General features: G+C 53.1%; 1 protein-coding gene and 1 long non-coding RNA gene across 3 annotated transcripts in view; both read right to left on the reverse strand.

Annotated features, from left to right (window-relative positions):
• The window catches only part of GRID1 (glutamate ionotropic receptor delta type subunit 1), a 682,834-nt gene that overhangs the window by 563,912 nt on the left and 92,137 nt on the right, over nucleotides 1–26,785 (reverse strand). The gene's annotated exons all lie outside the window — the stretch shown is intronic.
• LOC116572910 lies at nucleotides 18,443–24,579 on the reverse strand. The gene is made up of 3 exons (XR_004278550.1): nucleotides 24,438–24,579; nucleotides 21,309–21,422; nucleotides 18,443–18,627 (listed from the first exon to the last, which is right to left on the reverse strand). It is a non-coding gene; the product is annotated as an uncharacterized LOC116572910 (long non-coding RNA).

Below are 26,785 nucleotides of genomic sequence, written 5' to 3' on the forward strand. Positions count from 1 at the left end.
GGTGTCCTCTGATGAAGCCTCTGAGAGCTCCGTTCCTCCAGAGCCTCCCCCCACAGAAAGGCCTGCGAACCTGCCAGCCTCTACCCGCCCTTCCCCACTCATCCACACGGCCCCCAAGCCACCCGGCCAATGAAGCCCTGTGTGCCAGGTGCTAGAGAAGGCTCAGCTCCTCAGACCACCCAATGAGCTAGGCCACGCCAACCCCATTTTACAGATGAAGAACCTGAGGTAAAGGAACAAAATGGTAATGGAAAGAGCTAAGACTTGTTGAATGACTGCTCTACGCCAGGCTTTGGAGAAAGAGCTTCAGCTGCATGCATTCCCTGAATTCTCAAAACCAGCCTCTGAGCTGGAAATTGTTGCTACCAGTTTGCATGGGAAACCGAGGCTTGGAGATGAGTTATTCACCCAAAGTGGTACGGATAGTCAGCAACGGATGTGGGATTCCCACCAGCAAGCCCTTCTCTCTCCCACAGCAGCCCCGGCCCCCCACCACGTGCAGGCACAGGTGCCAGGATGGAGCAGGGCCCCCGCATCCCTTAGGGCATCTGATGCAGCCTTCCCTCGGCCCTCACCACCATCCCATCCACACACGCACACACACGCACGCACACACAGCTCCTCCCCTCCTCTCCACGTCTCTGTTTCCAAACTGGAGGCATAACTAGGGAGAGCACCAGATGGTGAGTCTAGGACAGGGAATTTTTCTAGACCAACCCCTACCAATCCCCACCAGCAACCCCTCCCAGAAGACAGTGATCACCCAGGAAACCCCGGCAATGTCAGTGATCCCACCATAGCCCCCAACCGACGAAATGGGGTCTCTTCTAGGGGCCAACTGGGTGTCCAAGGCCGACGCAGGTCTCAGCAGGGCCAAAGGCAGCCCCTGGCCCCATGAGAAGCCCAGGCACATGTGGCAGAACAAGAACCAAAGTCTGGTAGAGAAACACGGGGTTTTGACGCTGGAGCCCTGATTTCTGCACCAGGCTGCTACAGATTAAATTGGGGATTATGTCCCCCATCTGGGAAAGGGATTTGATGCAGCTTAAAATCGGCTACGAAGCCGAAGCCGCACCATTATGCTAAGCAGCTCGGCTGGGGGAGGGGCGCGGAGGGCCGCACCGCAGCCTCATTTGTCATCCCTGGCAGCAGGCACTCAGCCAGCCGGACCACCACAGCTACAGGGGGAGACCGTGGGGAGACGATGCACACAGCACCTTTCCCAGCTCCTGGACCGACAAACAGACGGAGGCAGCCAGGGCTCCCTCTCTAGTCCCACAGGCCCAGAGAGGCAGCCACAGTGAGAGCCTGTGTTTCAAGACACCGTTTCTGAGAGCCGGATCCGAGCCCGTACTCAGATATCCTCCGAGATGTAAATTATGTGGGTTGAACTAATGAGCTATATATGTATCTTTCATCCCCTAATTAACTGTGGTTTAATGAATTTCTCAGCGCATTGCTGCCAGAATAGCCTTGCAGCCCAAAAGATTTTTTCCCCTCCATTTCAGGTAAATATTTAAACACCCCAAATTAAAGAGAGCACCCGGGCCCAAAATTGGAGGTTTGATGCTACCCGGAGTAATTAGACCCCTGTCTCATTGATTCAGCATTTTCATTTCTTCCTTTCTCTTCCAGAGGCAACAGCAGGGACCTCGGGTACTAGGAATGGGGCCTGGTGCAGACCAATGGGTGTCCACCCTCCTCACCTGGAAGCCCCTCTCCCAGGCTCTGCGGGGCTGCTCCTGCTCTCCTACCTCCCCAGGGGAAGGGGCCAGGACATACCACCCACCCACCATCCTGGGTTGGCACAGAAGCCCTCAGGGCAAGAGCGCCCATGACTGGCTGAGTGTCCTGGGAAGGAAGGACGCTGCCCACACAGGGGCGCACATCCCAGTGCCCACTCCCAGCCTCAGACGGCCAACTATTCCCAAGGCTCATTATCGTTATTATCAGAATTCCTATTATCATTAGCTTTACTCTATTACTTATCAATGACATGTGTCAGACGTTTAAGGCACTGTAATCTGGGGGACCAAGTCTGGCCAGAACCATCCTACCCCAGGCCTCTCTGCCTTGGGCTCAGGGCCAGCGAGGGAGGCAGAGGATGCTTGGCCAACCCCCCTTCACTGGCCTTGCTACTTCCTACCCCGTGTCCCCCAGCCCCAGACTACAGCCACTCAAGCAAAGCCGAAGGCCTCTGGGAAGCCCAGGGTCCTGAGGACCTTGTGTAGGCATATCTCCTCACTCCCCCATGGCCTCCCTTGTGCCAAGGACATGTGTCTGAGACCCGAGAGAAGCTCAGCAGGGCCGAGGCACCAACCAGAACCAGAAGAAGCAGGCAAGGCAGTTCCTGATGATGACTCTGCTGGCTCCTGGGACCCCAAACCCAGCCACCCACAGGCCAGCTCATAGAACAAAGGAGTAGGACCCTGGATGGAGCTGAGGGTCGGTCCAGCTACACAGGGTTACAAAGCAGAGGTTCCCCTCGCTGACATCCCCACTGTCCAGTGCGCCTGTTCCAGCCCCCAGGCCCCACCTACCCCAGACTTCTCCCTCCTGCCGGGGATGCGACAGCCCAAATCTTCCCCAGTCGCCACTGCCCAGAGCCTCTTCATACCCCATGCGCCCTGTACCAGAGACCCCCTCATCCTCCTGACACCACCTGAAAGCTTATTCCAGGCATCTGTGTTACCTCAGCTACTTCTCCACAGCCACACACACGCCCAGGGCTCCCCTTCCAGTGCAGGCTCCTGCCCGTCCCTCTAGCCAGCCCAGCTCACAGAGCCTTCACCAGTAACTGGTGTCAGGAGTCCACATGTGCAGAGCCCTGACGCAGACCGCCATGCCCGTGACAGCCTCGGGTCACTAACTGAGACCTCCCAGAAGTCCCACGAGGGTGACTGATGGCCCCTCTGCACAGACAAGGAAAGGGCCCTCCTCTCCAAATGCAGACAGGACCCATCTACTTTAGTGTCCCCAGTACCTGGCACTAGGCCTGAAACACCGTAGGTGTCCATAAATACTTGTCGGCTAGATGATGGGATAGACAGATGGACACACAGACAGATGAATGGATGGGTGGATTTATGGATGAATGGATAGATGGACAGATGGATGGACGGAAGGAGGTAAGAATAGGGGGATGGACAGAGAGACAGATAGATAAACTCTCAAACTAATCACTCAAAAGAGACCCCAGCCAGTCTCCCAAATCCAAAGGGTTGGCTGTACACTGTCTCCAAGGACAGCAGGACAGGCAGAGAGGCCCTGGGGCTCCAGGAAAGGGCCAAGACTGGCAGGTCTGCCCTTTCAGGGTCTCTCCAAAGTGGTGGAACCAAGATGGGAAAAGAGCTAGAGTCCAAAGTGGAGAAGGGGAGTGACCGAGGAATCTGGGAACCAGTAGCACCAGGCAGAGCACAGACCAGCATAGGCCGGGCCCCAGGAGGCCCTAAGGAGCACCAAGCTATGAGCTGGAGAGGTGGGATAGGGCAGAACTCCACCCTTGAGCAGACCTGGCAGAGTCTGAAAGGACCAACATGGGCCAAATGCCAGGCCCTTGAAACCCCTAGCATGCATTGGTAGCTATGTCTACCCATCTCCAGGCCTCCAGGCCAGAACAAAATGTGGTCCTGATCGCTCTACCAGCCAAAGGCCAACACAACCTGGCCAGTGGAGAGACACTGTCCCAGGGCCCAGGTGAGGTCAGCATTAGCCTGGCAGGGGGCGAGTGGTACCCATCCTGGACAGAGCTGGAGCTCCTCCTCTGAGAGAGCCCAAGGCGGGGCGCCTGGGTGGCTCAGTGAGTTAAAGTCTCTGCCTTCGGCTCCGGTCATGATCCCAGGTTCCTGGGATCAAGCCCCACATCGGGCTCTCTGCTCAGCAGGGAGCCTGCTTCCTCCTCTCTCTGACTGCCTCTCTGCCTACTTGTAATCTCTGCCTGTCAAATAAATAAATAAAATCTTAAAAAAAAAAAAAAAAAAAAGAGCCCAAGAGGCCTGGGCATCAATCTGTACACCTATTCTAGGGCCTATGAAATGAACCCTTGGACTCAAGGACTGCCCATAGAGGGGGCTGCCCTTGCCTCCTACTGCCTCCCACTTCCTCAGAATACATAGAATTTCCATCCATGCTTATTAAACTCCCCAAAAAGCCACAAGCAAAGTCTAGAGATAGCACAGAAAGAGTGGCTTCAGAGACAAAGGCACTAATGAGGTGGCTGCTGCCCGCAAACAATCCCCTTCACCCACAACACTCTGCCACGAACGGGGGAGCAGGAGGGCTGAGCACTGACACCTCACCTGGGGCAGGTGGGTGGCCTATTTACAGACACGCCACACCAAACTGGGAGGAAGAGAGCTAGTGGGCCGGGGCGGGGCGGGGGGCCGCTGCCTGGGCCGGGGGGAGGCCGCTGCCTGGGTGGGGGGGAGGCTGCTGCCTGGATTGGTGGAAAAGACATTATAGGAATCAAGAGAAATGGCCATGAGTTTCAGAATTAGCAGGTTTGGAAGAAATGCCGACTTTCTACTCCAGTCATATAACCTGGAATAAATCGGTCTCTCTGGGCCTCTGCCTCCATCTGTAATCTGGGTGTGACAATCCCCATCTCCCAGTTACTGTCAGGATTGAAGCTGGAGAACGCACGTCCGTTCTCAGTGTCCTGGCACGCTGCAGGCACAGGGAGAAGGAACCACACCCACCCTCCCTTTCCCAGGAGAAGGTACTGAGCTCCCTGGGACCCACCCTCGCCCTAGTCTGCAGGAGGAACCAAGACCAGAAGGGGGCTGATGCCTGTGCTTACTTTGGTGCCGAGCCGCACACAGGGCCCCCAGAAGACCCTCCTATCCCCACTTTCCCCTTCAGATGGAAAAAGGGTCCTTAGGAGATGGAGGGGTTCCCAGAGGGCTCCTTCCCGACAGCAGGACCTGGGCACTGGGGCGAGGACTGGGAGGCAGAAGAGGACTCAGCACGTGGCCACCAAAGGCCAGCGGGGGCTGCCACCAGTCCTACCTTCAAGACTCCCTCTAGAGCAGAGTTAGAACTTCCCCCCACTCCATGGCTCCACCTTACCCCTTCCCAGTCTGAACACAGACCTGACTGTGCTCCCTGCCCAGCCCTTAGACCAAAGGTCAAAGTTCATTCCCTCCCGTGAGGGTCTTGTCTACCACCCAGGCTCTTCTCCCACCCTGCACCCACCTCCCTTCCTCCACCCTCTCCGCAGCCAGGGACAGACAGCCGTTCTCTACGGAAGGGACTGCCTGGGACTCCTTTCCCTCCACCATCATGCTATGAAGCCAACGCCTTCTTTCATTTCAGACTCCTGCCAGGGCCCCCTCCTTGAGAAAATCTCCAATCGCCACCCAATTACAGGGCCTCCAGGTCAACTTACGTGAGTTCACTTGTCTGTCTGTCTCTCCACAATAGACCCTTCCAATCCTGAGTTACATAGGGCCCTCATCAGTGTTTGATGAGTGGATGCACCTCTGGATAACTGGATGGATGGATGGATGGATGGATGGATGGATGGACGGATGGACTGACAGATGAAGGAATGATTGCATAAGATGGATGAATCGTTCCAACAAGAAAGCCACATGAAGAAGATGCAAAGCCAATATGAACATTGTCTCCAGGGGCCAAGACTCCCTCCATGCAGTGGGGCTCCACCAGAGGGTGAATACGGCGCACGTCTCTCTGTCCTCAGCCTTCACGGCAGCCCTACCCGGGAGCAAAGGACTGGACAAGGTGGCCCCCGCAGCATCACCTCATCAGTAAGCTTTCCCCTCCTGCCGCCTTTTCACGATCACTTTCTCAGTGCACTGGCCTTCCAGAATGGTGGGGTGGGGAGGCCTCAGCACCGGAGCATCCTCGTGGGCAGAGGGATACGCTGTCCACAAGCAGCGGGCTCATGCAAGCGTGCAGCATCTCGGTTTCACAAAGGGACACTGCGGAGGCCCACTCAAGGACCACTGTGTATTTTCCACGCAATGTAACAAAATCACAACAAATTACGCACAGTCTTGGGACTACTCCTGCAACTGCCCTTCAAAGGCCCCTCACCTGCACCAGGAGCTGGTGCCCTCCAGCCTCAAAGGGCTACTCCCAAGCTCTTTCTGGAAAATCCTAGATGTGCAACCTTCCATTCAGCTCCCTGTAATGTCAGGCCCCAGACGGAGAGGCCTATGGGTCTAGAGTCGGGTCGGCACTGCCACCTGAATGCACTCAATCCATGAGCAGGAAGGCAGCCCAGGAGGGCCTCCTCCAAAGGCCTCACACATTGGAATTTGCCTGCCGATCACCGCCAGCAGGAGTCAGAGGCAGGACGAGGCAGCAGCTGGACTGAACAGGCTCTCAGTGACCTGGCTGCCTCTGTGGTCACTCAACAGGAGCACCGGGAGTCCGGGAGCATGGACGCCGGGCACAGACACGGATCCCTCCCAGCCACCTGTGCGTGCGGCCGACAGCTCAGGGCACCTGCCGAGGTTTCTCTAGGTCCAGCTGAGCTGAGGGCGGTGCTGCAAAGCTTTGTGAACCAAACCAAACCTCCTGCAGAAGCATCCTGATGGATGCTCTCATTTCCTAAACGAGGTGCCTCCAGCAAGACCTGAGGCAGCCTGTGCAGGTTAGTGTGCTGCTTCGTGTCGTTTCTACTCCACTCCAGGAGTCCCTGCGTTAAACACAGAGAAACTCAGGCTCTGAGCTGACCCAAAGTGGCCCTGCGACTAACTGGCAGAGCCAAGTCCAGAGTCCGGGTCCTGCTGACCCCCAGGGACCCAATGGCCTCTAAAGCAGCCATGGGCCCAAGGGAAGGCAGACATTGGGCGTGGTCCAAGAAGACTTTCACCATCGTGCCCAAACATGGAGGCCCTGCCTTCAGCCCCAGGTGCCCAGGTCCATCACATCCACTCAGACCTTGCAGTGAATGGCACCTTCCCCTTGGGCCCACTGGGACTCCCCCAGGCAGCTCACCTAGCTCCCTTCTCCAGCTTCTTCCTGCCCCAACACTCCAGGTCCCCTCCATCAGAACACCCAGCACACTGCACCATCACGATTACTGACAGGGCTGTGGGAATGGATCCAGAAGGTGCAAGAAGAAATGGTTGAACAAATGACTACGTGGTTTGGCACCCATTCACACTATGGTGTGCTCATTCTTCCTGAATCCAGGAATAGCAAGGAAACGTGTCTTCCCCAAACAAGCAGCAGTCAAAGACCTCCAGTTTCCCAGGCCCAAGACGCTCAGCATCTATCATATGTGTTGGTAGCCAAGTGACACCGTCTGACGCCCACCACGGACGGGAGGTGGAAGGGTGTATTTACATAGTTTGTGATCCCTGAAATAACATTACATCTCCAGACGCCTCCAGCTGTGTGTGAGCTCCTGGTGCACAGTCTGAATTACCTCCACGATGATTTCATGCCGAATTTGCTGAGTCTCCGAGCAGAGTCATAAATGTAAAGGAGGAGCGTTTCTCTGGGCCTTCACCACATCTTTCATCCAGAAAATAAGTGGTGATAATATTTGTAATATGTTTACTGACAGGACCAGGGGCTCTGTGCAGATAACTCTTTTATGACACAAAGTACTTAACTAAGATGGAAAATGGCATTACTCATGTTAAATTCAAAATGAGCATTTTGTCCCAGATTGCTAGAAACCCAGTAAATGTCATTAGCTATCTGAGGTTACAGTGAAATCCGCAAAGGGTTACTCTTTGGTAATTACATTTACGGTAGCTATAGAAACAAGGGACATCAGACTGAGCCGGCTGACAGTTCTGTCTCTTCCCCCCAAGAATGGCTCATCTGCATGTTGTCGTCTCCAAAGACTAAGCTCCAAATCATGCATCTCGGCAGCTTGCTCTTGGGAGAACTGTTTTCCCCACAGGCACCAGGCTGGAGCCCCAGGACAGGAGCTGCTGTGATTCTCGATTGGAAACTAATGATAAAAGACAGAGATGAGGAAGGAAGCTCTTCCTGTGGCTTCTGCATTGAAATGTGCCTCCTGAACGCGTGCGGGAAGTTATGCTTCCTGGGGTCCTCCTTCTGTGGCAGATGCATTATTTATGGCCAGTGTGCTCTGGTGCAAACCTCTTCTGCCCCTCCACCCAAGAGCCCCACACTGCCGTGGGGCAAGTTCCAGCCTGACCTTGACACCCTTAACACCCCTCCCTCTAAGACCAAGAAACACACCCACCTGCAAGGAGGCCTCAGAGCTCCACCGGCCTTCTCAGACCCATCTACGCTGCAGGCAGGACCTGAAGGGTCAGGAAAGGGGAAATGCAAGCGCAGGAAGCCGCACTTGGGAGCTGGAGGGCGCTTCAGCCTCAGGGGCAAATGAGACCAATGGAAGGACCCTATTTGCCAACTAGAAGGACCAGCACCTTCCCTCGTTGCCTGTAACTGCCAACACCTTCCCTCACATCTCTGACAAGGCACCACCTTCTCGTCTCCTGTGTGTGCCCCCGACGGCTTCCCCAGCACCTGGTAGCCCGATACCTTCCCTGTCCAGCCACACATAAAGCCACTGCCTCTCCTGGTCACCCAGGAACACCTTCGGTTGCCACCTCTCATAGCCAGCACCCTCATCTGTCATCTACACCTACAGCCAAGAGCTTTCCTCCTTAGCTGATACAAGGCAACACCTTCCAGCACCTAGAGGTGTGAGCACAAACCCCTTTCCTTGCAACTGGGTAGCAACCAGCACCTTCCCTCATCACCTGAGACAGGCAACCTCTTCCCTCAGCATCCTTGACAAACATCAGCTCTCACAGCCTCTGTGTGGCAGTCAACACCAGCCCTCACCAGCTGACGCCTGTCTGGCCTCACCACCTGGAAGCACCAGGATCTTCCCCAGCCATCTTCCTCTAGGCCGACGGTTCTCCACGTGTGATCCTCAGACCGACCGCACTGGGAACGTGTTTGCATTCCATGTCCCACCCAAACCTAATGATTCGGAAACCTGGGAGGTCGGGCCCTGCAATTTGTGTTTTTGAGCAAGATTTCCAGGTGACTGTCATGCATATGAAATTTGAGAACCATAGTGGGTGCTCTTTAAAGTCACCTGGGGAGCATTCAAACACTCTGATACCCAGGTGGCACCCCCAGAATGCAGAGGCCCTGGTGTCACAAGTTCCGGGGGGGAGGGCACGGTTCTATGTGCAGCTGGGGCTGAGAACCAAGCTCTGACCCAGTAGGCATCTCAAGAATGGCAGAGAGGGCCCAGCAAGCTCCCAGCTATGCTGCTAGCAGAGCCACCTAGAGACTGGCCGTCACCTGTCTGATGTCCAACAGCTGCCTCCAGGCCGCAAAAGTGCCCAGGGGACCAGAGTTCCTGGCAGCAGACCTGCCCAGACCCATGCTTGCTACGGCCCCCTGCCAGGTGTCCTGGAGCTACTCAGGGACCCCACTGGCTATGCCTGCCGGAGTGATGCTCATCACCTCCCTGCCCACTGCGTGCACTGACAACGGAAAGCCTCAAGGACCCGGATTGAGGACCAGCCCCCAGGGCAGGCTGCAGGAGGGAACCCACTGGAACAAATCCTGCTCAGGCCTGGACCCCAAAACCCAAGACATGTCCTGCCCTCAAAAGCCAACATCTCTCCCTAATGCTCCCCACTGCATCTCCAGCCCCAGGAGCCCTCTACCCACCAGAATGTCACCCCACTGTGATCCCTGCCCTCTGCTTCCTGAGAAATCACGATTCTTTGAGAAAGGCCTAGAAGAATACAAGCCAGTGCGATCCCGACTGGTTAAAGTGTAGGTGGATTTTTATTTCTTTTCTTTCATTTTCAAAGACTGTCATATAATTACTATATTACATTTATACTTTAAAATGAATGATTAAAACAAATTTTCTCTAAACCTCATGGCCTAGGTCAGTGTCACACACGCATACACACACAGACATACGCACATACCCACCCCCTTCACGACACCTTCCCTCGGCGCCCCACTCTTCGGATGTTGCCATCTGTGTGCACACCCGGCTGGGCTCTGAGCACCGTGGCTCAGGAGGCCCTCCTCCTGCTGCCGCCCCCAGCCCTCTTGCCCAGTGTTGGCCTCAGAGGAATCCCACTCTGTTCCAAGGAATCCTGGGCTATCCTCCACACTGTCCCCACAGGAGTTTAACTCCGTTGGGCAGAGGCCCTGGAAGACCCCCTGTATCTACCCACCTGTGCTGGGCGGGGTCAGCAGGGGGACACATAACTCAAGAGGAGTTTCAGGGCTCTCGCCTCAGAAGCTCAGCCCAGCACACACTCCATCTCAGCTTTTCGTATCCCACACACCCCCAAGCACCACACCCCTGGCCGCAGGGTGCACACGACAGCCAGTCATCAGAGCTCCTGGAGAAACAGGATCGTTCAGATCACAACCCTGCCTTCCCTTCAAATGCAAGACTATGACAGAAACTTCAGCTCTTCAGAAATGAACACAGGCCCATGAGTCCCCAGGTATATCTGCTTGAGTTCTGTCTGTATGTCTTGCTCAAGACAGCCCTGGGCAGAGGGACAATTCCAGGAGCACCTACCAAACCCCTCCCACTCCTGGGAGGCTCTCTCTGCTCTTCTGCTCTCTCTTATCTGGCCTAGGCAGGGGCTCTGTGCCTATGGCATTTGATGTGCCAAAATCAAACGTCATCATATCCCCACAAGTCAGTAATTAAACTCAATAGTAATTAAAACTCAATAATTAAACTCACCGCATCGACAAGAGAATCCATAGTTGACAACAAAGAAGCCTGCTCTCCATTCCAGGGAACGCACTCCCAAGCAAGTATTTCATTCACAGAAGCGGGGGGGACATTGAAAAGTGATGGGGAGTGGCACCACATGGAGGTTAGGGAGCACTTTTATAGATGCACGTGCCGTCACAGCCTCACCTGGCCAGCTGCCTAGTCCACCTGCACCCCCCAATCCACCCTGGTCCATACCCCGTGAGGCCAGCCTCCAGGGATTCCACCCCTGGGCTCCCTGGCCCCCTGGCTCCTCCTTGAGCCACTGGAAGGCATCAGCAGGCAGAAAGTTGAGCTGGACCCACATTTGCAATGGCTGTATTCCCCCGTATGAGGACACAGCTCCCATCAGGCAACTTCTCCCTTCCTGCTGCTTCCTTCTTGGAGGCTCAGGAACACTGACCCTTCCCCTGCCCTTTCTCGGCCCACAGATGGTGCACTCCCCAGAATCCTGGTCCTGGAGTGGTTCCTCTTCATTCAGCTCTGTTCAGTGACCCCTGGGAATGTATGATCAGTTTCTTGCCCATCACTGGCTGATTTACCTGAAGAATCGGCACCTTTAGGCTTTTAGAGTTGGGTTTCAGCCAAGTATTTCAGACCCTTCTCTGAGATGGGCCATGTGCCCATACCATCAGGTGGATGCAGAGATTAACCAGGTCCAAAATAGGATGATTCATAATAATCAGCAAAGTGTCTCTGGTGATACGTCTAAGGGCTCTGTCTGCAGATCTGTCCACTCACCTTTTATGAGTGATTTGGCAGAGGATATTGACTGCTCCTGACCCCACTGCAGGGCTAGTTAATATACTGAATGGCAGTGTTGGTATCCAAAAAGATTTCAGCCATCTGAAACAATGGGCCATATTCAGCAAAATATACCTCAAAAAGAGACAGAGAGAAGTTTAGAAATTTAGAAGGCCAAAGACATAAGAGGAAGGAAAGACTCCGTGAAAAGCTTCTGGAAGACACGCTTAAGCTGAATATGAGCCAATGGACTGATGCGGTCACTTCTGGGTGAATTAACAGCACGACACCCAGGATAAGAAGGAAGGGGGGCGCCTGGGTGGCTCAGTGGGTTAAGCCTCTGCCTTCCCCTCAGGTCATGATCTCAGGGTCCTGGGATCGAGCCCCACGTTAGGCTCTCTGCTTGGCAGGGAGCCTGCTTCGCTTCCCCTCTCTCTGCCTGCTTGTGATCTCTGTCAAATAAATAAATAAAATCTTAAAAAAAAAAAAAGAAAAGAAGAAGGAAGGGACCCCACACCCCCACACCCCAACCCCTCCAGCTTAATAACCAGCCAGATGGCAGCTTAGAGCTGAGTTCCACTCTGGGTTCTAATCCAGAAGAGACGATGGTACCATGGGGAAGGCTTGGGAGGGGAAAGCCAGGCCAGGTGTGCAGGACACAGAAACTCATCACAAGCTGTGGCTGAGGAGACCAGAGAAGAGCCTGGTAAGAAGCCAGTCAAGGGAGAAGGTGACATAAGAGCCAGCTCCAGACACCTAAAGGGATTATCTCCAGGAAGATAAAGAACAGGGGAGCAGTGCCAAGGACTCTCCCTCTCTGATCCAATTAAAACTGTCTGCAATCACTGAAAAAAAAGAGCACGAGCAGCACCAACAGTGACAAGCGGAAAACGTGCCCAGCCTCCAACTACGCACTTCCCACCACCAGCCACGGCTCCGGGTGGGTGTCCAGGCTTACAACCTGGCTTTCCACCCCCAAGGAGGCCACCAAATCCCTCAGCAAAGCAGGAAGGAACAACAGAGAAAACACAAATATAAACAAATAGGTAAAGGAAGTAAAATCTCTGCAGTCTAACAGAGAAAGAAAGAGAGAGAGAGAAAGGAAGGAAGCAAGGAAAGAAGGAAGGGGGAGGGAGAGAGAGAGAAGGAAGGAAGGGAGGGCACGAAAGCAGGGCAATGTCGGAGGGACGGCCGACTCGGAAACAGACTCCTACATAGAGCGTAAGAAGAGTTTGGGAAAATGCTACCATTTGTTTTCAAAGAGAACAAGAAATATATTACATCAACTGGATAACAGAGTTATAAACAAAATTAATACCTGCATACGAATCAGTGGGTGCCAGAGAGGTCAGTAGGGGGAATGGGTGAAATAGATAGAGGAGATTAAGAGGAACAAACTTCCAGTTATCAAATCAATAAGCTGTGGAGATGATGAGGTCAGCATAGGGAATAGTCAATAATACGCAATAACGTATGGTGACAGACGGTGACTATACTTACAGCAGTGAGCACTGAGTCATGTACAGAATTACTGAGGCAAAACGTTGTATACCTGAAACTAACATAACACTATATGTTATCTGTACTACAATAAAAATGTTTTTTAATAGGGGCACCCGGTGGCTCAGTGGGTTAAAGCCTCTGCCTTCGGCTCAGGTCATGATCCCAGGGTTCTGGGATTAAGCCCCGCATTGGGCTCTCTGCTTGGCAGGGAGCCTGCTTCCCTTCCTCTCTCTGCCTGCCTCTCTGCCTACTTGTGATCTCTCTCTCTCTCTCTGTCAAATAAATAAATTTTTTTAAAATGTTTTTTAATTAATATCTCTATGCCTCTAATGAGAATGCTTTTGGAAGCAGTAAAAAACAGAAATGGCACTGCCAACACATTATACCAGTAAACCAAAAAATATATTTGAGATCATTCGTATTAGTATTGTATTAGTCAGTTTAAGTTAAGATATGCTGTCATAATAAGCAACCCCCAAATCTCAGTGGCTTACATCAACAAGAGGTTATTTTCCCCTCAGGGTCCATGTTTATTGCTGGTTGGTCACAGCTCTGTTCTATGGTTTCTTTATTCAGGATGAGGAAGCAGCCCCAATCCCTCATGGAGGAAGAGAAGTCAAATACGCCAGAGTCATGTGATGGCTCTTAAAACTTCCATTTGGGAGAGGCTTAAGGAACCCTCACCCCTATTTCATTGGCCCAAGCAAGTCACCTGGCCAGGGAGGACACCATCAGAGCAGCCCGCACACCCCCCCACACACACACTGAGAGAAGTAGTGAATATTTTGAACAATAAGACAGTCTACCACCATACCCAGGACATGGAATACTTGAGTGGAAGCTTTCTTTAACAGGAAAAATGATAAGCATAAGAGAAAATGCTAGAAGAACCCAAATGCAGGGCCTTGGGTTCCTGAAGAACACATAAGAAACCGACAGCAGCTATCTTCCTAAGCCTATCATCAGAAGAGTTCCCAGAGCTGAACAAAGAACTGATATTAGAAATCAGAGGGACACTGCCTGTGTAAGGAAAAGTTTATACACGGAGAGGAATGCTAAGTTTCATGGATGAATAATGTTTAAATCTCCAAGAAAAAGGGAGGAGGATATTCTTTTTTTTTTTTTTAAAGATTTTATTTATTTATTTGACAGACAAAGATCACAAGCAGGCAGAGAGGCAGGCAGAGAGAGAGGAAGGGAAGCAGGCTCCCTGCCAAGCAGAGAGCCCGAAGCGGGGCTCCATCCCAGGATCCCGGGATCATGACCCGAGCTGAAAGCAGAGGCTTTAACCCACTGAGCCACCCAGGTGCCCCGAGAGGGGGATATTCTTGATGAGGGAAAGGGTACATCTGTGGGCTTCCAGAGGTAGGTGCCAACAGGGGAAGTCTGTCCCATGTGCTCCACAGCTGCACCCTCAAAGCCTCGAAAGAAGCCCTAAGAACACAGATGTGCTCCCTTCCACGAGCTCTGCCCCTGCCAGTGGGCAGACGGCCGGGCCACCCCAGAGGTATAGACACCACACTGGCTGCTTCCAGACCTCAACAGCATTTTTCTCTCCTCTTGCTCATAAATCTGGATCTGCTCATGTTCACTGAGGACAGTCTAGTGCCCAACCCTGCTCAGATGTGTCTGTAAATTATCTGCATGCAGAAAACAAAATGTCTCTGAAAGGTTAAAAAATGATAAAAATCACATAAGTGTATATTACAGATAAAATTACATAAATAAATATATTAATAGATAAATTATAAAGAAAAATAGGGGAAACACGGGCACCACCAACACGGGGGTGAAAGTTTCAAATCAGAAAAAAACAGTTAATGACTTGAAATTTAAGGAAGCAGAGAACCACGCTGGAATTGCAACCCTAATCGTTCACGTCTGTGCAGGGGCACATACAGGAGAGGGGGGCAGACAAGAGAAAGAGAGAGGCAGAGGTACAGAGGAAGGTGAAGGATGGAAAGAATCCAGCAAGGGACATCAGGCATGTGGAGAAAGCTGGTTAGAGGCCATGTCCTGACCTCCATCCAGAGCAGGCTTCCAAGAAGTTTCTTAGAGCCCCCCAAGAGGGTTCCTCCAGTAGAGATGGACGTGAGAAGCACCTGACCCCCTAGCTCCTGGAGATGCTGGCCAAGCTAGGACCTCCCACTGCGATTCCTTTCTGGGGGAGCATGTGAGAATTAATGTGCTTTCTCCCTGTGAATTAATGTGCTGTTAAAAAATGATAAAAATCACATAAGTGTAAATTACATAAATAAAAATATTAATAGATAAATTATAAAGAAAAACAGGGGAAACACGGGCACCACCAACACGGGGGTGAAAGTTTCACCCTGTGGTTTCTCCCTGTGAATTAATGTGCTGGCATGAATTCAGCTTCTTAGTGTGAGTCCCACCTAGTCCTCAGACACCATGAGTCTGTCCCCTGACCCCCACAGCCTATGGAGTGGCCTGGGCAACAACCACGCTTCTCTCCTATGCCCCGTTCTCTGTTCTTCCTTCCACAGGGAAACTCAAGCCCAGCTGACGTGACTTCTTGCCCCATTGGAGCCAGCGTTTCTAAGTACCATGTGCCAGATGCTAAGCTCCACGCTGTGGATATAACTTCAAGATCATCCTTACACCAACTTTTACAGCCAGCGGGGACCAGGATCACCCGCATTTTAGAAAGGAAGGAAACAAGGCTCAGAGAAGTTAGGTAAGTCTCCGAAGGTCACAGAGCCGGTGACAGAATGAGACTTAGAAGCTGGGTCTGCCTCAGAGGCCTGAGCTATCGCACAAGAGAAGTGCCTGGCTTCCCTTCCTTATCCCAGCATCTTTAATGGTCCCTGCAGCACATGTCAGCCTGGACCCAGCAGGGTCTTCAGGAACTCACCCTCTCAGTGGGGACACAGACAAACACACCGGAAAGAACAACACCAATAGGTGACACCACAGAAGGTTCAAGGTGAGGCGAGAGAATGTTGTAGGGAGTTAGGCCGGCGGAACAAGTGAGTGAGGGGAGGTGGGAGCTGCCCCTCCAGAAAATGGAAAATCACCAGTCAGCCCCGCTTCCCCAGAGCCTGCTTGGGAATGTGATAACCATGATAACAGACACGGACAGTGATGGAAAGCGAGCCTCCCAGGGGAGGCCCCCACAGCCAGACTCCACAATTACCGGCAGCTCACCGGCAGCTCTGGAGACGACAAGACAGACAGTTCCTTCACTTGCGATGTAGGAAATGTTTTGTGTTTTCTGCTTCGGCTTTAATTCTGAGCTAAACAAAGACCTGGTGGGCGGGAGATGGAGTGCTGCCCAGGGAGCCCACTCCATGCCTCCCGAACATGGTTCCAAAACCAGAGGAAGAGCAAGAGCTGGGACTGGGGCTGGAGGGGAGATGGCTGCCAACCCAGGAAGCGGCCAGGGCCTCCAGCCTATGCCCTGGGGAGCAACACACCCAGCCACTTCGCAAGCCCCACGACCATCCAGGATCTATGCTTGGAGGCTTCCTCCTCACACCCCTGGAAGGTGGTGTGAGTATCATCCCAATTTCGTGCAGGAGGAGACAGGCTCACACAGAGTATGTGTCCCATGTGACCGGCAGCATCATGGGACAGAGTCAAGTTCCAACCGCCCCTGTCAGAACCCAGAGCTCTATGTTAGTAGGGCTCGTGGGACCCTACCAAAAAGCCAGGTCAGACAGGGCCTGCCAGTCAGGGAAGAGGGTGGGATTCAAAACCAGACACTGCCCATGCTCTGGATGAGCCCGGCACTGGGTAAGTGCCCAATAACCACCACGACTCAGAAGACTGGAAGATCCATGAGGGCAGGGACCTCATCTGCTTTGCCCACCAGGGACACCAGCACCTGAAGGGTGCCCATTGACCCTGCTGGCAGATGCTCCATCAGCGACTAGGGATCCATGCCCTAATGGATGCCCCATGGATCTGTGGCAGGCTTTGCTCACCAAAACCAAACCCCGGACAATTTTGGAACATTACTTTTCTAAACTAGGGGCTAGAACAGTCAGAAACTCTGGTGCAGCAGGCAAGGAACAGGAAAGCACATGACAGAGGAGGGAGAAGGCAGAGCAAGATGCAGGCTGCCCCAAAGGCGAGATTCTGCCACATGCAACCCAACTTTGAGGGCCCTGGGCAGGCGGCACATGTAAGTAACACCAGGGCCATGTATGCATCCAAAGAGCCACCAGTACCAGTACACTGGTCAGCCCTGCTCCCCAATCCAACCCCCTGAAGCCACCACATAGCTGCCCTGCTCACCATCCCATCATCAGAGACCAGCCCAGGACCTAGTACAGAGTAGGCATTTTGTAAATATCTGTTACAGAACATGAATGCCCGAAAAGCCTAGAGTGTGCTGGGCATTGCTCCAGGAGCTTACCTCTTCATAATCAGTCTTGCAAAGGGAAAGCACTATTCTAGGGTCAGCAAGTGGCAAAGGTGAGGCTCAGAGCGAAAGCAACTTGCCTAGAGTAACACAGCTAGGAGGTGACAGCAATGAGTCTAGCTTTAGCCTGTGCTCTTTCCACTGCCACATGTGGCTTCTAGGAGGAGGAATAAGGACACAGGGGCTCTTCTGGAACAGAAAGCAGTTACTCTCCCGCGAGCAGCTTCTCTGAGCCCTGCTCCTACTGAGCCCAGGGCAGCCAGTGCGGGAGCTCCAAATCTGCCAAAATTTACCCCAGGCCAAAGCTAAGCCTCCCCTGAGATTCTGGTCCCACCCAGCCAGGAGCCTGCTGGGGAGCCAGGAGAGGGGGGCCTTGTTTGCCCAGCCACCTTGAGAAGCTTGGGTCCCTTAGCCCAACCCCCTGGTCCATGTTAAGGGAACAAGGCCCAGCAGCAGGCGCTCTCCAGAGTCCCCACACCTCCCCTCCTCTTGGGCATCAAGAGCCCATTAAGCAGGAGGAGGAGTCTTGGCGGAGCTCCGCCCATAGCTCTGCCTGCCCTCCCCCCCAAGGTAGGCGGAGGCAGCGGCTGGCGCTGTCCAGAGTACCTTCCCTCCCCGACCGCCCTGTTTCATTACTCCTCCCCACCCCGGGTGGGAGGGGCCGTCATCTCCCTTTCACGGATAACCAGAGCTCAGAGAAGTTAAATGACTTGCCAGGAACGCACAGCTGGTGAGGCGACGTGCAAACCCAGGGCGTGAAACGCAAAGCCCTAATAATCACAGCTCAGCACAGCCTCTCAACGCGCCCCAGCTGAACCGCATTCCTCCGGAGACTCTCGGCATTGTGCACACAACTGCAGACCCGCTCCTTCCCCTTCCCCCAAGCCACAGAGGCTGGCTACGGAGAGCCCCGGAGCCCGAGCCCATGGGGCCGGTACCCTCGCCCCAGCAGGAAGCGCCCTTCGCGCCGCGTTCCCAGGCCCGCACCGTTCCCCCCCCCCCCTCCCTAACATCCCTCCCCCCACCCCCGGCGAGCCGAGCCACGAGCATAGGCTGCATTTGTGGGAAACCGGGGCTCAGCGCTCGGAGAGGGAGGCAATTTATTCTGGAGAAAACATCTTTGTTCTGCGAGTGAAGGGGAGCCATTTCCAACAATTTAATGCTCTGTTCGCGGGCCCGGGTGCTGGGGTTGCAGCGCGAGGCTTGTTCTTCGAGGCAGAGCAGCACATAATGAGGCTTCTCACTGCCGCTCCCCGCCATCCTGCCAAAAACCAGAACGGTTATTTATCCATTAATCTGACATTACACCCCCTGCATTTTATCTGCTTAAATAAATTTGGTGGTTAGAGTGTGTGCCTGGCGGAGAAACTCCCGCATTCAATTTCCGACGCGCCAACGCGTGCAACGCTGCCATTATAAACTCGCCTTTGACGTCGCAGGGCCTCGGTGGTCCCAGCAGCAAGGATAGACCTCTCCCAGCTAGGTGAGAGGCAGACCCCCACGGGGCAGGCCTCCAGAGACTGTTCCCTGAGCCTGCAACAACTGAGTTAATTACCTGCTGGGTCCTCCTTCTACCAGGAGACCCGCCACCTCCTTTTGTTATCTACTGGGTTAGGGATCAGGGGAACACCTCCAACCTAGACCCCCACTGCCTGGGCTGGAATCCTGGCTGTGCCACTCAGAAGCTGTGTGACCTTGAAATGTCACCACCTTTCTGTGCCTCCGTTTTACCATCTCCTTCTTAGGGCTACTCTGAGAAATAAAAGAGTTAATATTTGCATAAGTGCTTGGAACAGTGCCTGGCACATAGTAAATGTTCAATAAAAACTGGTTTAAAATATATATAATGTTTAAAATCCACAAGTGTATTTAAGCAGAGCTTTGGAGATGAGCTTGACCACTGGGACCTAAATGTGTCTGGAATTCAAGAGAGAGGGGAGTAGAGCAGGGACCCGCTCACCTTACTTCACCCACTCTACCCGTTTCACTCAGTTAAGAGTGGTCATAGTCAGGAGGGGCCATGGAATACTTCATTTGAACAAAGGGTCCCACTTCTTGAAAACATCTGAAGTCCCTTTTTCTATTCCATGGCTTGCATTTTACAGAGGAAAAATCTAGAAGCCAGAGAGGGGAAGGGACTTGTCCACAGCTCAGCAAGTTCACAGCAGAACTAGAAGCAGAATCCAGGCCTTCTATCCCCCAGGCCCAGTTCCTGGTTTAGGGTTTTTCAGTTTGGGTTTTGCTTTTTTCCCTGCAGCATGAGACCTCCTGCCCATCTACCTCATTTTCAGTAAGGATCTCACCAACCTCTCTATGTAATGCCAGGTCAGGATGCCCCATGATGATGCCCAGCTGGGCACTCTCCTCTCCCAACCCAGCAGCTGCAGCATAAGAGTCTCAGAGCCTAGCCCAATTGGCAGGTGAAACCCCGTAACCCTCAGGCTTTACCATCCCGTACCCCAGAGACTGGCAGCCCCCTACCCATGTGTCCTTCATTTCTCATTTCCGTTCATCCTCTGCAGCATCTCCCTGGCCTAGAAACTTGCTGGAATTTCCTACCTGTCCTCTCTATAACTCATCTGCCCCTTGGGGATGCCTTGTACCCTCATTGCCAGGGCTGGGTCTGTGCCCTACCCTGCAGGCTGGAACCCAGCACTGGGGGATACCTGGACCCTGATGCAACGACCCCCCCCACACACACACACATACCCCCACTACAGAGCTTTGGATGCGGACCCCACAGATGGAGCAGTGGTCAGTGCACATCCAGCCTGAGCTCACCACACCCCTCTGGGGGCTCTCCCAACCAGGTCCATTCCCTGAACACCTCTCAGAGGGCTGGCAGCTCCACCCGGAGAAGAACACTTCCACAATCTTCTTGCTCAGGAGAGGCTGGCCCAAGGCCCCACGCAGACTGTTGAGTTGAGTGGGGAGCGATGCGGTGAGTCTGTCACCAGAGAGAGGAGCTGTGTCCCACGCAGGAGCCGCTCTGCCCAGGCAGCTGCAGGCCCAGCCCCTGCCTCCTTCCAAGCAACAAAGAGGCAGGCATGCGGGCAGACAGACGCCCAACACAGAGACCTCCCACTCGATTGCTGTGTCACTACTTGCCCCCTCTTCCCCAGCCTCCCAGATGAGGAAGCCCCTCCAACCTGTCACCATCCGTATACCCTTTGCCAACCCCAGAAGTTCCCAGGGGAGAACGGCTGCTGCCTCCTAACCTCCAGGAAACCCCCCTGATCATTGCCAACCATTACTGAGACCTGGTGAGACCTCAACTAGCCCAGCCCTTTTCTTCCTGGCTACATTTAAGAAATTTAAAAAGTGCTGGAGGCAAGAGGAAACACCCCAGGCCACACACTGGGGCCGCTCCCAGCTCCCAGTAGGCATGGGCTCCTGGACGTCCCCTGCTTGAGCACAGTCTCATCTCAGATAACTGCCCTCACTAGCCTCCTACTTTACTTCCCTGACCACTCCACCTCTTTTGACTCAGGTCCATCCTCTAGCTCATGGGCACCCCTGATCAGTGCTGCTCCTGGGAAAGTGATCTGAGTCCTGAATCGCATCAGCTTCTGATCCCTCCAGCCCTGTCCCCTGAGAACTGGTGCCAGGCACTGTGCCAAGTGCTCCAAAGTCTAAGACTTAGAGAGGGACGCCCCTTCCATTTCACAGATGAGGACACAGGCTTGCCTGGGGCACAGAGCTTCTAAGTGGCCCAGCCTGAATTTAAACCCAGATGTGTCTGAATCCAGAGCTCCAAGTCTCACCACCAGGCCTGCCCGTGGGTAGCCCACCCACAGACCTGTTCTTGCCCCGTGAGTGAAATCAGACACTGAGTCTCACTCCCACAGCCTCAGACGATGGAGGAGAGCTGAGCCCTGAGGGCCATGTGTTCTGTGGGTTCTGACTGGGGGTCTGTCTTCCTTCAGTGCCACTAAGACTCACCTGTCATTGGCGACGAATGGAAATCAGCATTTTACAGTAATAAAAGGCTGCTCCTGGTTAGACATCAAACGAATCAATCTTCTCTGACAGTTAATTTTCATTTTGCAACTTTCCCTGGTGACAACGGCAAGTAATGACCCTGAGCATCTGCAAAGTCGCAGGGAGAAGCAGCCCAGCCTCCCACACCCCTGGCTCCTGGTTGCTCTGGCTCAGCCCCTCCCCCTCCATGCTGGCTGATCAACAGCCCCCTGCCTCCACCCCCTCACCCCCTCACCCCATCCCCAGGCCCCCAGGCCACATAGTTACCTCTCTGCCCAGGAACCCCTCACAGAGGCTCAAGCCCAAACTGCCATCCTGGGGCCCAGAGACCAGAAACAGACCCGGCAGAGCTCAAACGCAAAGCCTCTGGGACAGCCGCTGAGAGCTCCCTCATCCTCATTGATCCCCCTCACCACACTACCAGTGATCCTCTCCCAATACCCCCATCATCACAGACTCCCCAGCATACCTCTGGCCCCAGTGTGACCCCAGGACCTGCCATCAACCCCCAAGGCACGACAACAATGACCCTCTCGGGAAGTTCCCCAAGCATACCCTTCTCCCTCCCCCAGACCCCACCACAGAGCATTCCTGGAATGTTATCTCATTCCAGGGCACCCCTGACGGCCCTCAATATCATCAACAACCCCAATACCACGTCTGACCCCCAAATGCACCTCACAGATTCCCAGCACTCCCACACAGCCGGAAGCCCCTAAATCTGACCTACACCTTCCCACATCTGTGCATGGGGGGGGGGGGGGCAGAGCAGATGAGATGGAGCCTTCTGCAGGGGAGGCCCTCTGCCCCACTCTCCCAACCCCAAACCTCTGAGAGGCTGTCAGCTGGCCTCCTAGTCCCCATGCATTTGGCCACAGCCCACTCCTCACCTGCTAATTGAGAGGAGGCCAAGGCCAGCTCATCCTTGCACTGGGGCTCCCTGGCAGGCTCCAAAGGCAAATGCAGCAGCTCTCCCTGGCTCAGGAAACCCTCTAGGGCGCCCCTGCACCCTGGGACTCACATTCATGAGGAAGCTTAAGTTCATGGAAGGGTCATCCAATGACCCTCACCCTCTTTCCAGCAGGGCTATGGCACCAGGGACTAGAACTCCCTCCATCCCTCCACTTCCCAAAAATGCTCCTCTCCTAACAGCCCCCACACCCCACTCACAGAGCTCCTGACCTGGAGAACAACATTAACCAGCACTCAGTGAGCGCTCCTCTGTGCACAGCACCGTGCCAGCCAGGCTGTCTGTTCATCACGGGGCCACGTCAGCCCCACGTCACCGCATGGATTCCAGCCCTGGTACAGTGCTTGCACGTGGCAGACAGCAATAAGAATTTATTGAATAAATGATCAGACGGGGGCTTTCCACCTCTGCTCTCATGAAATACCTCAACCACCCTGCAAGCCAGGTATTATCTCAATTTAAGGAAAGAGAGAGCAGACCAGGGGGCCTAAACTCACACGACAACCGGCAGAGGAGCCTCTGCTTGGCTCTGACCCACAGAGAGCCTCCCTCCACAAAGAAGGCGTGGAAAGGCAGCTCAACACAGCCCGGCTCCTGCTCAGGACAGAGCTCGGCTCCAGGCACGCTGAGTCCCCATTTCTTGCCCCATTTCTTGCCGACACCAAACCACAACTCCAGGAAGTGCAGGCAGCAGCCCCTGCATCTCCCTGGCAACCTAGGAGCTTTTGTTCTCCAAGAATGGAGCTGATTCATCCCCACCCGCCACCCCAGGGTGAACAGCAGGGGCTGCCAGCAAAGGCTAGAAGGGTCTAGACCCCTGCTGCAGCCAAGAACGATCCAGGATGAGCCGATGGCTGATGCATGCAAGGTGCCTAGCTGGGCTTTCAAAGCAAGGGTGCCCAGTGCTCTCCATACACACTGGCCAGAATCCCGTCACCAGGGCTCAGCAGGCGGACAGCATAAGCCAAGAAAGCCTCACCCCCAGGCCTCCCATTACTTCAGCCCCTTCCTCTTCACCACAATCCCATAGCACCCGGGGGCTCCAAACACTCAACCCACTGGCCTTCACCCAGCACCATGTTCTTGGCTCTGGTTCCATGCCTTTGCACACCTGTCCCTCAGGCTGCAAAGCCCCTTCATTTCTTGTCCCTTGCTGGGGATTTCTCATCCTTGAACTGGAGGCTCTGATGTGGTCTCCCCCCACCTCCAGCAATTCTCCATGAGCAAAATGTGTCACAGGTCTTGGGTACCCCACAGCCCTGTTCTCTCCCAGGGGCATCCCTTTCTTGGGGTTGTGACCACCCTCCAATAGGGGGTGAACTCCTAAAGGCAGAGAGCTGGGCAGCTCCAACTCCAGCCTGGGGTGAGGAAGAACCCCCAGGAGCTCTGAAAGTCATTGGAGAGTGGAACCGAGCAGCCACTGGAGACTGTTACCAGTGGAGATGCTCTCCCACATCACTGTCAAGCCTGGCCAGTGATCTACTAGGGCCAATGAAATGGAAGCAGGTTGGGACATGCAGAACTCTGAGCTGGTTCGTGCTTCTCTACCCATATCACCAAAGGCATGGCAGAGAGTGGTGGCTTCTCAGCCTGATTTCTGAAGTGAGGAGGATGATGACAGGCTAGCAGCGCCCTCAGGCCAGCCCATGATGGATATGTAGCCTGCATGAGATATCAGTCACCAAGATTGGAGGATGTTGTCACTGTCACCAAGGCTGGCCTATTCTGACAATGCAAGGAAGGAGCAAACAAATGCCACATGCACCTGCCCAGGACAGCACAGGTGCCGGGACTCTGCAGGCTGCCATGAACGTGTGTGCCCCCAGCTGGCTTTCTAACTAGGCCTATTGCATGATGATGACCCCAAACCAGATTTCCAGAACAGGAACAGAACCTATGGGGCACATTAGAAGGATTGAGATTTGGAGGCTGACAGTTTTGAGCTCATATCCAAGCTAAGAAATATCCATGACCTTGAACAAGTTCCTTCACCTCTGTGAACCTCAGCTTTCTTGTCAAAAAGTCAATACCTACCCCCCAGGGCATTCTTAAGATGTCAGGAGGACAAACTGGGTGTCAAGGGCCAGGCACACTGGGAGTCTTCCATTGCTCATACATACCAGTCCCTCAAATTAGCTCTAAGGTCCCTGGGGCGGGGAGGAGCAGGATAACTCCATCCAGTCAACTTAGGATGGCCTCTGAGATGATGTCCCCTGTCACCTATGCAGGGCACAGAGAGGTCCCAGGCTCCTGGGGTGCTGACCTCACTGAGGTCGCCAAGCCGATGCTCCAGCTTCTATTGCCATGCCGACCCCACACACGTGCACGCAAAGGGCAGCATTCTGAGAGATCCCATTTCTGCCTCCTCTGGGGCATCTGGGCCCTGGCATGCATGGACCCTTTGTTCATTAGGGCTTCTCCGTCTTGGTCCCCAGTCCTTCCCCTCTTCCTCCCTGACCGCAGCTGGCCCTTTCCGCAGGCTCAACTCTGAAGCAGAATGCTCTTTTGAGGCAGGCTGGCAGCAATGTTCTGGAGATAGAGGTTACATCCTGTTGCTTCCTGCTGTCCTTCTGGGCCTTCAGACTTGTCTGCTGAAGGGGATCAAGAGGGAGTGACTCTGAATGAAGAAGGGGTCCACAGGAGCCAGAAATGGCATCTCTCAGAATGCAGAAAGCCACCACACCACCCTGTCTGGGAAGGCTCCAACACTGATAGGCATAGAAACTTGGGACCCATGTGGAAATGCCCATCAGAACATCACATTATGCAAAGACACTAACAGGACTCATTTGCACAGACATGGGAACCCCATTTGCTGATCACTTCTTAGATGTTAGGCACCCTGATGGGTGACTTACATGTACATCCCATGAAAACCCTACAAGATGCCTGTCATTATCCCATTTTATTGTGCAAGGGGGCACCGCGGCTTCCTGCAGAGGAAAGACCAAGGAGGCTCACACATGAGTCTCAAGCTCCTTCCTACAGACACCTCACAAAATTAACCATCCTCTTCTCTTAATGGCTAAACAAATCTATCCTGATTTGTAGGCTTTCCTGGAACTGCATTTATAATTGCATTCAGTGAAAAATGTTTTAAATGAATCTAATTCTTCATAGTTTGGAAACATGAAACATCTGCTTTGTCTCAGCAACTGTACCTCTTGATTAAAACAACTATAAACCATTTCTCCTGCCCCTTCAAATCATGGGCTCCTTGAAGGCAGGGGCTGCTAGGAAATATTCTCCCTAACACCCACAGGAGCCTGGAAAGAATATTGGTCAGTGGCAGATTAAAACATTAAATTGTCCCTTCTCATCCCATTACAACAATTGCCTCCTCTCCACCATCCCTCGCATATTCATCGTCTCCATTCCCCCTGTTATTAAATAAGGTCAAATTATCCATATTTTTTAAAACACCTCAGACTTCTGCTTCTGACCAAGATGGAGTAAAAGGGACCAGATTTACCCTCCTTCCTGAAACAACCCCCCAAAATGGTAAAGTATATGAAATGATGGTTTTCAAGATACTGGAGATGAGACAACAAAGGACAGTGATCCCTGGGGGACTAAAATAAAAAAGATGAGCCCTGCGATTGCCTCAGCCTACTGCCTTAAGTTTCCAGAACAACATTGGTGGGGGTTGGGGGAGGGGGAACACAGGCAGAGTCCAGCAGATGCCCTGAGCTGTGGATCTGAATCTGAGCATTGAGGGAGATAGAGGCAGCCAGTATCAAGACAGAGTACCAAAGAGAGATGTATACAAGGAGAGAAATCTGGAGAGTTTTCAAAAGATCCCGCTGAAGTATTCAACAGAGTTGATCTTTTCCAAGGCCGGGAAAAAATCCACTCCAAAAGATTTGAGGGACTAGTACTTCACATAGGGCCAAGAACAATGCCATTTTCAACCAGAATCTCATGATCCACTTTGGGTAGATTACATTAAAAGTTCCCGCCCCAGCTGTCACAGCTGTGATCCTGCCTAACAAGAGGTAAAAGCAAGACTCAAAAGGATCAAACTGTTTCCAAATAACTTAACCACATCCCAGAATAAAGCTCAAGAATATTTCTAGGAATATAAAAATATCCATCACAATCCTATAACCCAATCAAAACTCGGGATTTTTTTTAAAAGAAGCAGGAAAATACAGCTGACCCTTGAGCAACATGAGGGTTAGAGGAGCCAATTCCTGTGCCGTCAAAAATTCATATATAACTTTTTATTTCCCCAAAACTTTAGCCTACCATTAATAGCCTACCATTGACTAGAAGCCTCACCAATAACTTAAACAGTTGATTAACCATATTGTGTGTGTTATATGCATTATATATTCTATTCTTACAATAAAGTAAGCTAGAGAGAAATATTATTTTAAAATCATGAAAATACTTTAACAGTACTGTAGTATATTTGTTGGGGAAAAAAATCCATGAATAAGTGGATCCAGGGAGTTCAAACCCATGC

This window comes from Mustela erminea, chromosome 14 (genome assembly GCF_009829155.1).
Source record: "Mustela erminea isolate mMusErm1 chromosome 14, mMusErm1.Pri, whole genome shotgun sequence".
In the NCBI taxonomy this organism is placed as follows: Eukaryota; Metazoa; Chordata; class Mammalia; order Carnivora; family Mustelidae; genus Mustela; species Mustela erminea.